Source organism: Prinia subflava, chromosome 14 (assembly GCF_021018805.1).
Source record: "Prinia subflava isolate CZ2003 ecotype Zambia chromosome 14, Cam_Psub_1.2, whole genome shotgun sequence".
Classification (NCBI taxonomy): domain Eukaryota; kingdom Metazoa; phylum Chordata; class Aves; order Passeriformes; family Cisticolidae; genus Prinia; species Prinia subflava.
In genome coordinates this window covers 10,126,496-10,140,231 of record NC_086260.1, presented here as the reverse complement: position 1 = coordinate 10,140,231, position 13,736 = coordinate 10,126,496, and the positions used below count along the sequence as shown (strand labels likewise).

At 41.4% G+C, this 13,736-nt stretch overlaps 1 long non-coding RNA gene across 1 annotated transcript in view; it reads right to left on the bottom strand.

The window, feature by feature from the left end:
- Positions 1–12,243, bottom strand: part of LOC134558178 (uncharacterized) — a 68,999-nt gene extending 56,756 nt beyond the window's left edge. The window contains exons 1-2 of the long non-coding RNA XR_010082294.1: positions 12,113–12,243; positions 10,998–11,101 (exon numbers count right to left, since the gene is read on the bottom strand). This is a non-coding gene — a long non-coding RNA (uncharacterized LOC134558178). The remainder of the gene's footprint in view (positions 1–10,997; positions 11,102–12,112) is intronic.
- Positions 12,244–13,736: the final 1,493 nt, after the last annotated feature.

Sequence of the window (13,736 nt, the reverse complement as noted above, 5' to 3'; positions counted from 1 at the left end):
GGATGTGTCACGCCTTGGCATCACCAGGTACATCTCTGTGCACCACACCACAGTCTTCTCCTACACTTTAAAGCACTAAGACCGAGCTACACCAGACAGTTATTTTGGGTTCAGACACCAACTGAAATCATAATCCACCTCCTACAGCCAAGGTACAGTTTTCTGAGTAAAAGGAGAATCTTTCAATTTACCTCTTGAAGAAAAGGATGGAATTTATGTCATTTTCTTCTCGTGATACAGAGAATTCTGGAGGGGACAAGTGGTACCCACAGCACTGTCATCTGAAGCAGCATCCTGGGGAACCCAAAAACAATTGGATTTATGATCAGTCTGTCTTTTGTACTCTATCTCTAGCCTCTCCCATTGCCTCAAGGACTCATCCTGCTTATGCAGACACCCTCAGAACCTACACTTCTGGGACACTCATGTATCTCTCCTTTATGGGTGCTCTGTCCATGGAGTATCTGTGGAGGGCTCCCCTGCTCCTCCCTTGCCATCCTCAGCTCCCAGTCTCATCACCCTCATGGGGTGGGAAAGGTGACCTCTGCCAGGGTACCATGGAGCACAGGCACAGACTGGCACCTCCAAAGTGTGGAGGACAGGGGTGGCAGAGGCACCAACCCCTCTGCTGCTCTCCAGCACCAGGTGCTGCAGAGGCAGGAGGGGATGCCCCATGTGCAGCAGGACTCCATCATTCCTGCTCTGGCTGAGGCAAAGGAGTTCTGCTGCTCAGAGCATCTCCTGAACCACTCATTGCCAAAGCCACCAGTGGGCCCTGCTGTCCCACCTGGCAGCAGCCCAGTCCATCCTCATGTTGAGCTGCTGGCACACAGCTGTGGCCTCAAAGCCAGCTCTGGTGACTTCTACATTCACTTTAGGACTGGTCCTCACTGCCAGATGTTCTCAATGTGGCTGTGGAGTAAATTAAGTCCAGCCTTAATAAAGCCTGTTGATGCTGTCTCATTTAGCAAAGCTCAGGTTTATAGGGATTTATTAGGCACTTAACTGCATGAAAGAGGAAAATATTTGCTTGTAATTTCAATTGCTCCGTATGGCTCTCTGACTCAGTGGCCTCTGAAAGCACACAAATATTTTCCAATAAACAAAGAACTGGTACAAACTGCTGTCCCTTGAAAATGAGAGACTGAACACAAATACATTTGATTCATAATAATTTTTACCCCCCCAAATCTGGAACAGGTACAACTTTTGGGGTTTTTTAAACTCTATTATGACAAAAATTTTTAGGAGAGTTAGGATATTTACACAGGGCAGGGAATCCTTCAGGCCTCAGAGAGTCACTGACTTAACTAGGGAGTGAAACAGAGAGTTAAACTTGCCTTTACATTAATCTCAAAAGCACAATAGCACATGGTCATCATTTTTACCCTTGACAGTAATCACCTTCAGTGATGGAGACCAAACCAAATCCACGTGTGGAACTCTCAGCGAGTAACTTTCCTGTGCAGGTCAAATTTATGTACATGTGCACCCACACAAACATGATCCAAAGAACTTCCAGTACCAGAAAACAACTGGAAATCATGAAATCAAGCAATAACTAAATAACTGAGCCACTGCATCACATTAGTGACTAGGCTGAATAGGCAAAAATCAGTGAAGTCAAAGAAACTGGGCCAGTCTGCATCAAGAAGAAAGTGTTCCATTATCGTTAAGGGTCCTTGTTTCTCTGTCAACAGTGCCAGTTTACCCAACAACTGCTGTTTGTTTTAGTTTTTCAGGTTGTCAGAAACCTTGCTAGAATGTCATCAGCTGAGCTAATTTCTCTTATTTATTATGCAAATAATTTTCTATTTCTTCTTGCTTTGTTGCTAGTTCCCTACAACTCCCGTCTGACTACAGAACAACAAAGACACCAACCAAAATGTTAAATTATTTGTAGTCTGGCATACTGAACTGTGCTTCCTCATCAAGCCCAAGAGTTCTGTTTGAACTGGTATTTGAACTGGTTGATATCCATACTAAAATGTATCTTGTTCTCCATCTCCTCTATTTTTGCAGGTTCACCTCTCAATATACCTTGAAATTTTCAGTTAAAGCCACTGAAACTAGTCTAAGAAGAGACTCAAAAAGTCAGGCTCCATTGCTCTTCCAAGAGAATCACTCTTAATAATTTGGGGGGGTAGAGAGGAGAGTTGTGCCTGTTTTAGTTTTTAAATAATCATTTATTTTTGAAGGTCTATCAGACCTAGATAAAAAAATCTTTGTCCAGAGGTTTTACCCCATTTTTCCAATCCTCCTCCCCATCCACTAGGCCTTCATGGTACTTAACTGACAGCTGTAATTAAACCTCAACAACACCTTCACAGGCCATCTTTCAGTGTCAGAGTACAGTTCCTATACTTGAAATATTCACAACAATTGGTAGAACAAACTGACTCATCTAATCATAGCAGTGGGTTTAAAGATAAAAGTTAGATTTAGAGAAGTTCTTCGTAATTTGTTACTCTGGGAATGAAGAAACTAAAAATGAAGCAATTACTAACACTATTGTTTACAGGATATTTAGCAAGCCATTAACACTGGCATAAGTGCCTGCTGAACTGACTCTGGTGTCCCTTAGGAATGGATTTCTGTATCTGTTTGCTCTTAACACCACAGGGCATCTGTCCAAAACTGTGTACTAGTAAGAGATTGCGCATTTTTGCATCTCTAAGAATTGTGAAAAATCTTGTCTGTGTCAAAAGTTTTTGTCCTGAACTATCAGTTGGCTTAATTTCTACTTATTTATTGATTTATTTTTAGCAGAGGAATTTGAAACTTTGTTACAAACTTGCTCATCACATAATTGAGGTAAGCTGCATCTTTCTTCTCCCAAGTGTTCTCAACAAGAAACAGGGTCTCTAAATCAAATCTTGTGTAAAAATTTGCTCCTTAATTTTTTAATCGAATCTTCTGGATCCAATGAAAAAAACTATCACTTTTTTTTTTCCTTTATTTTTTTTGTCAGAAGACAGAGTTTCCTCCTCCAAATGGAAAAATTTCAAAACTCACTTCAGAAATAACATTTTAACTCTGGATGGAAAGAGATCTTATTTCTCTGGAAATACTGTTCTCAGAGGATGAGATGTTCAGAACAAAATGAGAAATTGTATTGAGAAAGAAAACAGTGGAGTTCTGCATACAGCTTCCCACTTACTTCCATTTAAAACAAAGAAGAAAAGTTGCTTTTGTACAGTGGCCTTTTCTGTTGAGAAACACTACTTAGAGAAACAGAATGAGCTTCCCACTAGGCAACATACATTGAGCAACTTCAATACAGAGGGCACAGGAGAGGCTCTGCTCTATGATCTGCTTGATGAGTGATGCACTTGTCCCTGCTCAGAATTTCTTTATGTCCACTTTCTTCCCATAACTGCTGGTTTTTCAGGCAGCACCATTTCCTGGGAAGGAGAATGGCAGTAGGAGACTGCAGGGACACTCCTCTGGATACCTGGAGAGGTATCAGCTCCCACCAAGAGAACACTTCCTTGCGTTCACATGCCTTTCTCACAGGAAAACCAATACCAGAAATATTTAAACTTCTTCTTGGGTTGCCACATTATTATTCTTAAGGCCACTCCTTGAACTTCATAACCTGTAAGTCTTTCATTTATGGATGAGCATATAAATATAAGATTTTTTGCATCATCTTTGGCAGGATGTCAAGATTAAACATCACACACAACCTTGAGGGAAGGCTGATACATGGAGCATAAGGCTGGCAAAACCCAAGTGTTTCACATATTGACTTTTGGGTTTAGAGGACTGTGACCATGGGGAAAACTCATTCAGTTATTTAGCATTTGCCCCTTTCAGAGATTACAACAAACTGATTGCTTCACCATGGACTGTGAATCACATAAAGCTGTGCTACATTCCAGAAAGTCCTTGATCTCATCTGGGCACAGATAACACACTTGACTCCTACTCTCAAACAAGGAAGAAAAAAAGGCTCCTTTCACAGCATTGCAAATGTCATTATTTCATTTTAAAGCTTGTGATCAGCTCTTTCTTGTGATTATCAAAGAAGTTCCAGCTTCCACTTTAAATAATCACTGTTTAATTTCAGTGTCCTGAGAGAGCAACATAATCCCATGGTACCCTTAAACCCAAAATGGTTCAAAGACTAAGCCATAGGATGCTCATTTAACTCTTTTTGGAGAAAAATATTTATTTTCACTGTACTTTGGTGTTAAAATCCTCTTTTCTTCCTTGTGGAAAAAATCTCTCTTAAAAAAAAAAAAAAAGGAAAAATTATATTAGTAAATATATTTTGAAATATTGAAAGCCACCTCTGGATTCCAAAAGGTAATTTTGATTTTTTTCTTGCAGTTCCCTTCATAGTTTTTCATTAATCAATGTTCTGATAGTCAAGCCAGCAACATTTAAGGAGGACTTAAAAGAACATTTAAAATTTTAACTATTGCTCTCCCATATAAAAGATTGGTGTGTTTTCAGTTTTGCAACACACACTGTATAAATGCTGAGTTTTGTATACTGAATTAAAAACATATCTTAAGATCTCATAGTACCTAGGCACCATCGTTTTTAGAAAACACGTTGCTCTTTTGTGAGAAAAAGAGCCTAAGATTAAAAAAATAAAAGGCAGATTGATGTGTCAAATAACGTTTATTTCCTCTCCTTTTCTGATGCTTTGAACTGAAATCATTATTGTAAACTATGCTTACACTTACTGGAATAGACTTACTCTTAATTCACCAAATCTATCACTGTGGGTTTTACAGACCACGAAAGGCAGGACAAGCCTTGAACAGCATAACAATTGGGCTGCTTCTGCTTTGAGGTCACACAGACTTAGAAATAATATTTTCATTTATTCCCATGGTTTTGAAGAGACAATATTCCTCTAGAGAATAACTGAAAAAAAAATCTGACTTTTTGATTCTTCACATGATTCATCCTTATTTATCGTAATACAATTTTCTCTACAACAGTTCAGCAAAAGGGACTAGAGTCTTACACTTACCATATGTTCCGAATTATCACTATTTGAAACTTAAGTGGCAGAGACAATGAAATTAATTCCTCTTTGCCTTTAAAAAAACACAAACTGACAGAAATAAGAGAATTTACTCCATCTGCTTCCAGTCTCAAGTCCACCTTGTAAAGTTCAGTACTTTGGATTGAGTTTGATACCAAAAATGAAACATAGGAACAATAAAGGCATGCAAAATCTTAATAACAGAACTTATTTTTGTGCTAAATTAGACTGGGGAAAAAATAAGTCCTGAACAGGTCCAGATAAAGCCAGAATTCCAAGCCTGATAAAAGCACAGATATGAAACAAATTTTATATCAGATATGGGCAACAAGTATGGTCTCCAACCTAGTTCAGTGCATGGCTCAGTCAAATGTTGTACAAACTGTCAGGTTTATTCTGCACAGATCTGTTGAAAAACTTTTTATTTACAATAATGGTTTGTATGCAGCTATGCCCTGATATTCTTTCTAGAGGCTTTTGCAAGCCTCCCCCTTGCAGAAATTCCTCCTCTACCTTAAAAGCAACAAAGAGCAGATTGTTACCAGAAAGTAAAGAGTGCTCCAACCAGCTGAAAGCACAGAGGGGAAGCAAACACAGGATTACGCAAATTACAAACTGGCCAGGGGTCTGGGATGAGGATAGAGCTCCAAATCTCCAGCTCTGTATCTGCTGATCTCATCAGTGCAATTCCTCCCACCTCCCTTAAGGTCTTGCATTAAAACCAAAAAAAGCAATAAAGAGGTCATAGCCAAAACACATGTTTATTTCAAAATAACTTTCAACACAGTCTTTAGATAAACAGTTCCTGTAGAGACTACTGAAAATTCCTCTGTCACAATGAGGAAGGAAATGCAAATATTGGACTCTCCAGTATCACAGAGTCATCCAGCAACCTCCAAGGTCCTCAAAGTGTTTTTCCCAACTTCTTCTCAGGGCAGTCTTTCTTTCCACATCCTATGAAGAGTGAGCAGGCATTCTGAGGTAGCCAAAAGCAGTTCCAGCTCCTTAAGAACCAGCACCTTTTTTCAGGGAGGCTCCAAGATAATTAATTTGGCTTTAGCAGAGTGGCAGGAATGTCCCCTAAACACAAAGGAAGAGGTGGAAGGGAAAGGAGGTTTCAGACCGAGGTGGATGGGCCACCTACACTTAACCCAGAAAAAGAACTTCCATAAATTGTATGTATTTGATAAATAGCCCCATACTTAAATATATATATATATTTCTTTAGCCCAAACCATTGCTAAAGAAATGCAGCCATGGTGAAAGGTGAGAGGGGTAAACAGCTTCACTGTTCCAAAGAAAATTATCATCTTCTTTTTCCTAACTTATGGCATAGTGTGAAAGGAATGCAGCTGTCTGACATCCTGATGGTTTTGTTTGTTTTTGCAACAGATAATTGTCCTTTTAAGCTCCACTACTTCCTTTGTGTCATTTGTACTGTCCAGGCTAATGCTCAAGGCTACCAAGACTGAAACTCTAACAGCTCTTTTTTATAGCTATTCTGAGTTGCAATGCAACAGCAGAGAGCACTGCAGATCTACAGCCTACATCAAGTGTCCCCAGATCACCCACCATCAGTCTTCATTCTACCATCTGCAGGACTTTCCCCAAGTTCAGTGTTACTGCACCTTCACCTTTCTTGAAGTAGAGTTTCTAAACACCTGCAGTGGAACTAACAGGAGAGAAGATATTCTCCTTTCATATAATCCTCTCCAGAGCTCTGGTCTGCCAGAAGCACCAATCTCATCACCAGAAAGAAGAAAAGTGAATTGAATCTCCTAAGGAGAAGGTGACAGTCAAATAATTCCCACCTTGAAGACATGAGCAGTTGATCTTAGAAGTTGTGGCAGGATCCAGCCTCACCCCAGACTGTAACAAGAGGCATCTGGAAATGCTTTTACATCTGGTCACAGAATAAACCCATAATAAGAAGCTTGATGGTTGCTGTTCTGGGAGTTCTAACTTAGCTTCAGTTCCAGATAGAACATCTCTCTTATGGGTAAGAAGCAGATTAAAAAAGGCATGGGGTTTTGTGGGTTCTAGGATTCACAGTCAGTTTATTGGAGCCTAGTTCTGGGTCCCTCACTTCCAGAAAGACATTGAAGGGGCAATAATGCTGGTGAAGAGTTTAGAGAGTCAATCATACAAAAAATGGCTGAGGGAGCTGGGGATGCTTAGCTTAGAGAAAAGGAGGCTCAGGGAGGACCTTATCACCCTCTACAACACCTGAAAGGAGGTGGGAGTCAGTCTCTTCTCCCATGTAACAAGTGACAGGACAAGAGGAAATGGCTTTAAGCTGTGCCAGGGGAAGTTCAGTCTGGACACACTCAGTGAAAGTGTGGTTAAACACTGGAGCAGCTGCCCGGGAAAGTGGTGGAGTCACTGTCACTGGAAAGTTCAAGAAACAACTGGACAAGGCCCTCAATGCTATGGTTTATTTGACAAGGTTGTATTCAGTCAAAGGCTGGACTCATTGATCTTGGAGCTCTTTTCCAACCCCAGTGATTCCACATGGGCCCCTTCTCAGGAACCAGCAGTCCCTTCCAAAAGAACGTCAAGTTTTAGCCAAACTGTCACTCAAAGTCTGTAACACAGTTTTAGTTTTAGGTTCGTATCACCAGAAACTTCAAGAGGTCAGACTCAAGCTGTAGTGCCACAGACATTTCCAGCCCACCTTCCCTCCACCACAGTCCCTTCTGCTTCCCCAGGACCTGCTGAATATCCATGGCACATCAAGATGGATGAGGTGACGGGGATCCACAAACATTAGATGCTTCTGCATCACCATGACTTCTTCACACTTTCCAAGCTGCTGAGCAGTGTGAAAATCAATCAAAACAGCACAGCTGTAAAAGACAGTCTATATCCAGGAGAAAACAGCTCTGTAGGACCACATGACCTGAATCAGGCAATATTTTGATGACATAGATTTATCATCTGGGGAGGGCACATATTACATACCTAACCTTTTTTTTTTTTTTTTTCTCTTTAAATACAACTGTTCCACCTCTCTATGGTTTTGTGGGTCCTGTTGTTTACCCAGGACAGGTACAAGGAAGACCTGTGTCCTGAAGCCCAGAAGTACAGGAATTAACTACTGTACAGGAAGGCGGCCTGAGCACACCACTGCTCCTGCTGCTTGGAAGAAGAGATCTAAGATGGAACACCAAGCTCCTGGCTTTTCTAGCATGACCTGCAGGAGGTACTTGCTACCTTCTTCCACAGTCTTTTTTTTTCTTTTTGTGTAAGGGCTTCATTACAGCAAGCTCAGGCACACCCCACATGTCATAAAACTACTGTTAGCACTTTGTTTCTGACACAACCAATTTTTGGAAGGGGGTTTGTTGGGTCTTTAATGTTGGTTTTGCTTTTTAAAAAGGAGGGAAGAAATAAAAGTCCTGCTCACACTGCCATTTTACTGCTTCAAAAGTTTTGGAAAATTTACCTCATTATTAAAGCAAGCGAGGTCTTCCTTTGTAAACCTCTTACCTTCCTCCTGATCTAGCCTTTATCAGATCAAGACAGAAATAAAGAGTTTAAATTCTTAAGTTAGAAAGGGCAAGAAATATTTCTTACCAGCATATGCATATGCATATGCCTGCCTCTATTTTTGCCCCTTTTTGTTTAGCTCTGTAGCTGCACCTTAACCTGGTCTAAACCATCCTTCCTTTCTCTGTCCCCATTCTCTTTTCCAGCTACTTCAGTGTAAATCAGATTTCTCTCAAATAGCTTCTGCTAATCTGACAGCTCAGCAGGGACTAACCCCGTCACTTCCTGCCTAAAGATAAACATCTGCTACAGCATGAAAAATGAATGAGAAGGAAGGGATGCTCTAGGTCAGCAGAGCTATCTTTGCATCACAGAGGGGGGTGGGGACCCAGGGGAAGAGTAAGAGCACCTCAAACAGTATCTTTGCGACCAAAATAACAGCTTTGAGATATGAAAAAGAGGTGAACCATGTCTGCCTATTCACCAGGCCACATCAAACCTGATGAATGTGCTTCACAGTTTCTATCAAAGGTCAGTGTGGATGTTCATTATTTAAACCTTTCAAATTTTTCCTCATATTGATGATTATTACTCCCTTTTACACTCTCAATAACACATCCAGCCAGCTGTCAGCACCTGAACAGTAGCAACCTCAAGGTTACAAACCCTCCTGTCAAGAGGCAATAAGCCAACAGAGAAAACATAACCCAGTCTATAATCCCTTCTGCCCCACACATACATCCACTTCCAGGTCTAACAGAACAGTTATATATCCTCATTTCTTCCTCACTCCTCATTCTTGATGCATTTTCCTGTGAGGGAAGCAGGAGGTGAGAAGAAGACAGGGTATTGTGGGAATTTCAGGATGGGTGTTTAATACCAGCTGCCTCTTAGCCTGTGTCACATCAGAGGTGCCACACAACTCACATTCAAGCTCCTAAAATTGTCAGCATGTGGGTACCAAGAGAAAACAGAAGGAAGCCCAGATTTATTGTGTTCAAATGATCACAACTGAAGGCACATCCAAGCCTGGCACAAGAATTAGGAATGACAGGAGCAGATGCTGTAAAATACATTTAAAGAATTGTGATAGCTCATCACACCTTTCCTTCAAGTAGCTGTATTTGCTGTAAATCCTCCTGCATTTTCATTCCCCTGGCAATGGCAAGCCTCACTTTCCAGAGGAGTGTCTGTCCCATTAGCCAGCCTTCACCAACCAGGCACCACTAATGAGAGCAATGCCTGGAATACTCCCCACATCAAGATGCTCTGGAGGTGATTACTGATGTGTTTGCAGAAACAGAAATTGACTCCAGTCTCAAATAATAAAGCAGGAAGAGCAGCCAAAATACTCAGGTCCTATATGAGCACCTGGCTGTCACTAGGTACACACCATGGCTGGGTTTGTTCCCTGATTTCAGCCTTTACTCTCTGTTCTTACTCTCAAACCCACCATGCTACTGGTCTGGAGAGATGTGGGAGAAGCAAAACAGCAGCAAACTGCACCATCCCCAGCGATGGGGTTGCTGCTTTACAAGCAGGTGCTGCCAGCTCTCAAGACATGCTGTCACTCACAGACAGAGTAGGTGTCACTGATGGCAGCTGAGCAGTGGTTGAAAGGTTGAGGGACTTCCAACTCCCACCACAGCAGCCTCCAGCAGGTCCTGTCAGCCCACCACAGCAGCCTCCAGTAGGTCCTGCCAGCCCACAGACACAGCCTGAGGCCAGGCCTCGAAAGATGCATTTGCAAATATCACACACTGGGAAAGACAGTGCCAACTTCAATTTTGGTTTGAGAGCCAAGGAATCCAATCCTTCATTCTTACCTCAGAGAGATTTTAAAACCTGAGGTCATATCCTAGAGAAAATTAGCAGCACCTTCCATCACTAGGAAAGATGGTCAGAGTTTTGTTTCCACTCAACTGGTTACAGCTCCAAGGAAGATGACTGCGAAATTACATTGTTACAAAAAATAGAGCCCTTGAGCTGGGCATTGAGAAAACAACACTGGGCTACAGGGGAAATGCACAGTAATACATTTTTCTGGAAGGCTGATGATTTTGGTGGCAGTTGAGCCATACATGACCATGCAAAAGGATATTTCACTCCTGTTTTGGGCTCAAGTTCCTCCCACCCCACTATTTTTCCAAGAAAACACAAAAGATAACGTAATGCAGAAGCGTCCCAGAGAAATCATGTGATTGCTGCCTGTGAAATCTTGTCTTTACTACAGAAAAGGCTGCATTTTTTAAAACTTTTTGAGTAATTTTTGTGCTATCATGTTACCAATTGTAAATATAAAAATATAGCAAGGACCAGGTACTGGTTAATCTTTGAGTTGCTTTGGTTAGAAAACTTACTCTGTATTTTCATCTTGGAAATTATGATGTGTCTTTGTTACTCAAGAGACAAAGTACATTAAAAATAGTCTCAGTTCTATGGTGAGGTTGATTAAGCACTCTTTACCACCCTGTCCCTTTGAGATCTCTCAGTTTAGGCTTACAGCAGATTTGGAGAATGAGAGATAAGGCAGCAGTTCACCAGGGCAGCCTCCTCCCCTCTGCATTCAGCCCACTAGAGCAGTAACACAGCACTGGGGATGTGCTCCTGGAAAAAAATTAAAAAGAGGAAAAAAAGTCATGTTCAGTCTTAAAGAGAAAGATCAAAGTCAGCCTTCCAGAATGTAGCACTTGGACTCTGGGGAACTTCATTCTTGGATCCCAGCTTTACAGCCTGGCCCTAGAAAATGCATCTGGTTTAACCAACTCCATTTTACCCCTTAGCAAAAAACCAACAATTGTCAAAAAGTTTCCTAACTGCCAAGAATTCCTTTCCTAGATATATATCATTCACTGTCCATTGTTCAATTTATTTTTAACTAACTACTTCAAGCTTTAGCCTTGATCTTGCTGGTTCTTGAGAAATTCTTTTCCTCTGTCTGCATGCTAATACATTTTAGAGAGTCTGTAAATGGCTAATAAAAATTTCACCATCTCCCTGATCTGATTAAGGCAAGATATTAGCTTTATCTGTTCTCTAACTGCTGAGAAGAAAGGCAGGATAGAAGGCTCTATGGAGGAATGAAGGAAAAAGTTTTGTTGAAGGGGTCAAAATGTGGGAATGGAGAATAATGAATGCAGTAGAAAGACCAGATTTGTGTAAGGCAGCACTACTTATTGAGAGTAATTTTGCTTCACTAAGTTCAGTCAGAAACAGCTAGGAAGGTAAATGTGTTGTGTTTATTAAAGTACAGACCAAGAATCTGGAAAGGGAGAGAACGAACAAATGTCACAGTACATAAGACATCACAACAAACTTATAGAGACCTTTGTGTCTCTTAAACAATTTGCCCACAGTAGTTCAGTAGGGCAAGCCCCACTTCTCATTGGCTACAAAGGCTTTCTACATTTTAAGAACCTGAATGAATTCATGCATGATGGTGAATTAAGTCAGCATAATGCAGGTTCATAACCAAAGCAGCCTTTATTACCCAGTTCAGCACTTTTCCCCCCTCCCTCACCCTGCTCTAGGCAGGGTAACCTCAGGAAGTTGCATATGCAACAGAAAATCACCCACTTCCTCCCTTACCAGCTTCTATAGTCCTCACACTTTCCTCACCTCTTCCAACTGTGGTGCACACATCTTGCTTTGGTTATCAAGGAATTCAAAGGAACACTGGAGTAAGCCTCTTGGCCACTGCAAACAGGTCAAAAATACCCAGCAGAAACCAGGAGCTAAACTATGTTAACTGAACTGTATTCATTTCAGGAGTGCATCGACTCTGTTTGAGGCAGTCCCCCAAAACCTACAGGTTAAGCAAACACTAGGTGTATTTCTCAGCTGTTGGTTATGTGTCAGTGTTTGAATTAATTTGCCTGACAAAAGGCACTTATATAAGACAGTGATCAAGCAAAGCCACAATGACACTTGGCCCTCTCAGAGCAGCTCCCTGCTCCTCCAATACCTTTGCTCATTATGCCTTGCACAAGAGCTTTGGCCTCAGCCACTTGGATCATCAGCTGAGCTACAGAGCTTCTCCATGAAAGCAGAACCCAGCCTCAGGCTTTTACAACACACCTGCAGCAGACAGAATGCAAAACTTGAGCAATGGCCACTGCTGAAGCCTCCTTCCACCAAGAGAAGCTGGAACCTGCAATGACACAGGAGGCAAACTGAGATCCAACCACACATTTCAGCAGGGGTCCAGCAGGGTACCATTGTGAACTGTTGTCACAAGTGAACCAATGCACACCAAAACAATATAACAAAGCCTTTCTTGTTTCCCTCCCCTTGCACAAACATTTCTTGGGCTGAGCCTTCACCCAAGGGAAGGAGGGATGGAGGGCTGTGAGCCAGGACACCCTGAGGTCAGGGGAACATCAGGGTGGTTGATACCTCATCCAAGGTACACACACCTGAGCAGGACAGGGCCAGTTACACAACCTCATTCTGCTGCAGCCAACTGCAGCATTAAAAACTTTAGAGCAGAGCTTTATGCATATGAATGAATCTTTTAATTGCTTCCAATCCTATCTGTACTACACTTTCTCCTGCTAGGCTTTATCACATTCTAGTTGCTTACAAACATCTCAGCTCATGAAGCCTAAAGAGTTAAAGTTTTGACCTTTGCATCATATTCAGAGACACTTTCCTATCGTGTAAATATAAAGATGCTTCTTCAGCATGTTTTGACACATCTGCCTTGCTCAGAAGTGGCAGAACACCTCTCCCATGAGACATCCTGGGAAGAGTCAACAGGAGAATTAACCAGAAAATCTGCATGGGAAAGACAGGTGTTTATATGGGAGAAGAGCTGCCACTAATTACAGCTATTACAGCACTGAAATGTATCAGCACAAGTTCATGTTTAATGGAACAACATGTTATGATCCAAAACATCCAACAGCCTGATCTGACCCAATTCCCAGAAGTTGTACCTTATTAACAAGTGTTATTAACTTCGGTGCAATTACTCAAACAGACAAAGGTATCCACAGACAAGTCCGGATTCAGAAACCTGTACAATGTGACTAAAGCTCTGGAATGTGGGTAGTCAGCATTGCTTAGAGTGACTCAGGTCATTCTAAATATAAGATACCCACTTTGCCTTATAGCTTTAGAGGGTTTTAAAGCATATATAAATGATCTCATCATGTGCTGCTTTGTACCTTATTGCTCAATCAGGTGTTGCTAAACAGAAGCATTAAGTGATTTATTGTATAGTAGACAGCGCTCCATAGTA